Source organism: Carlito syrichta, unplaced genomic scaffold (genome assembly GCF_000164805.1).
Source record: "Carlito syrichta isolate Samal-C Ts95f unplaced genomic scaffold, Tarsius_syrichta-2.0.1 Scaffold307330, whole genome shotgun sequence".
Classification (NCBI taxonomy): domain Eukaryota; kingdom Metazoa; phylum Chordata; class Mammalia; order Primates; family Tarsiidae; genus Carlito; species Carlito syrichta.
In genome coordinates this window covers 13,352-16,376 of record NW_007251426.1, presented here as the reverse complement: position 1 = coordinate 16,376, position 3,025 = coordinate 13,352, and positions in this window count along the sequence as shown.

Below are 3,025 nucleotides of genomic sequence, written 5' to 3'. Positions count from 1 at the left end.
CTACCCCCCCCCCCAGCAAATCAAAAGAAAACCCCATCAGATGTAAGAACAAGACAGCTGAACCTTTCAGCTCATAATCACTAAAAATTCTTCAGATTACGTGTGGAAGGAAACAGACTCAAAGCCACCCCCTAACTGATCAAAACCATAGAAATGAAAATAAGGGCTGGGTGTGGTGGCTCACACCAGTAATTCCAAGACTTTGGGAGGCAGAGGCCAGAGGGTTGCATGAGCCCAGGGGTTTGAGACCAACCTGGGCAACTTGACAAAACCTTCTCTTTACAAAAAACCAAAAAATTAGCTGAACGTGATGGCGCTAGCCTGTAGTCCAGCTACTTGGAAGGCTGAGGCAGAAGGATCACCTGAGTCCAGTAGCAGGAAGCTGCAGTGGCCGAGAGCCTGAGACTGCACTCCAGCCTGGGTGACGGTTTGAGATGCTGTCTCAAAAAAAAGAAGAAGAAAGAAATGATAAATCCAGCCCTCCTCCCATCAGAGGCAGAGAGGGCAGCAGTTACCTATGCTCCACTAACTTACTAGCATATCAGTAACTAGGTAGCTATATCAACTGTGTAGTCAGAAGCAAAAAGTTTTTCTTTGAAAAACTTGCCCATGGCATGTCTTTCTGCCATGAATCTTCCTTTTTCTTTCTCTTCTTCTTGGTAATAAACTGTGTTTTAAAACTTTGTTCAAGCCGGGCTCAGTGGCTCAGTCTGTAATCCCGCGCTTTGGGAGGCCGAGGTAAGTGGATTGCCTGAGTCCTCGGGTTCGAGACCCACCTGGGCAACTTGGCGAGACCTCATCTCTACAATAAATCAAAAATTAGCCAGGCATGGTTGCACGCACCTATAGTTCCGGCTACTCGGAAGGCTGAGGTGGAAGGATCGCCGGAGCCCAGCAGGTTGAGGCTGCAGTGGCCAGCAGCAGCCACTACACTCCAGTCTGGGTGACAAAGTGAGACTCCAACTCAAAAAAATAAAAATAAAAATAAAATAAAATAAAATAAAATAAAACTTTGTTCAGCCAGGCATGGTGACTCACACCTGTAATCCCAGTACTTTGGGAGCTGGAAGTGAGAGGATTACCTGAGTCTGTGGGTTCGAGACCAGCCTGGGCACATGGCAAGACCTCGTCTCTACAATAAATCAAAAAAATTATTCCAGCTATTTGGAAGGCTGAGGCGGAAGGATTGCCGGAGCCCAGCAGGTCAAGGCTGCGGTGGCCAGGAGCGTGCCACAGAACTCCAGTCTGGGTGACAGAGTGAGACTCCAACTCAAAAAAAAAAAAAATTAGCCAGGCATGGTGGCACACACCTGTAGTTCTAGCTACTTGGAAGGCTGAGGTGGAAGGATTGCCTGAGCCCAGTAGGTCAAGTCTGTGTTGACTGAGCAGCGTGCCACTGCACTTCAGCCTGGGCGACACAGTAAGACTTTCACTCAAAAAAAGAAAAAAAACTTTGCTGGCCACTCTGAAAAATTATTTCAAGGGTGAGTCAAATAGTCCATGGGTCTGTGCTGTACCCCACCCAGCATCAGTCCCACCACTTTGGGAGCCAAGACAGAAGGGTTGCCTGTGACCAGGAGTTAAGACCAGCCTAGGCAACATAGGGAGAACTTCTCTCTACTAAAAAATTAAAATATTAGCCAGGCATGGTGATGCGTGTTTACTGAGGAGGGAGGATATCCTGAGCCCAGGAGGTGGAGGCTGTGATGAGCCATGAGCATGCTGCCACTACACCCCAGCCTGAGGAACAGTGTGAGACCCTGACTCAAAAAGCATGTGTGTGTGTGTGTGTGTGTGTGTGTGTGTGTGTGTGTGTCTGTGTGTATGTGTGTAATTTCCCACCAGTACCATACTACCATCCTGGTCCTCCCACCATCTCACCATCATTATATATATATATATATATATATGTTTGTTTGTTTTTTTTAAGTTGGGCTTAGGCAATCCTTCTGCCTCAGCCTTCCAAGTAGCTGGAACTACAGATGCATACCACCACGCCCAGCTAGTTTTTTTGTGATTTATTGTAGAGACGAGGTCTCACCAAGTTGCCCAGGTGGGTCTCGAACCTCTGGGCTCACTCAGGCAATCCTCTCACTTCGGCCTCCCAAAGTGCTGGGATTACAGGCTGAGCCCCCATACCCAGCCCACCACACCATCATGATTAAGTGGAAGTGATTTTTCTTTTTTTTTTTTTTGACCCAGGCTTTCACTCTGTCACCCAGGCTGGAGTGCAATGACATGCTCACGCCACCACAGTCTCAACCTGCTGGGCTCAGGCGATCCTTCCACCTCAGCCTTCCAAGTAGCTGGAACTAAAGACGTATGCCACAACACCCAGCTAATTTTTTTTTAATTGTAAAGATGAGGTCTAGTCAAGATGTCCAGGCTGGTCTTGAACTCTGGGCTCAGGCAATCCTCTTACTTCCACCTCCCAAAGTGCTTGATTAAAGGCACGAGTCAGCTGGGCTCGGTGGCGCAGCCTGTAATCCCGTGCCTTTGGGAGGCTGAGGTGAGTGGATTGCCTGAGCCCGCGAGTTTGTGACCTGCCTGGGCAGCGAGACCTCACCTCTACAATAAATCAAAAAATCAGCCGGGCGTGGTAGCGCATGCCTGTAATTCCGGCTACTTGGAAGGCTGAGGCAGAAGGATCGCCAGAGCCCAGCAGGCAAGGCTGCGGTGACCGGGAGCGGCCACTGCACTCCAGTCTGGGCAACAGAGTGAGACTCCAACTCAAAAAAATAAAAAATAAAAAAATAAAGGCATGAGTCATTGTGCTTGGTGCAAGTGATTTTCATATCATTTTTTTCTTTAGCTTACTTTATTGTAAGAATACAGTATACAGCTGGGCACAGTGGCTCATGTCTCTAATCTCAGCACTTTGGGAGGCTGAGACGAGAGGATTACCTGAGCTCAGGGGTTTGAGACCAGCCTGAGCAACATAGTGAGACCTTGTCTCTACAATAAATAAAAAAAATCAGCCGGGCTCGGTGGCTCAGCCTGTAATCCCGCGCCTTTGGGAGGCTGA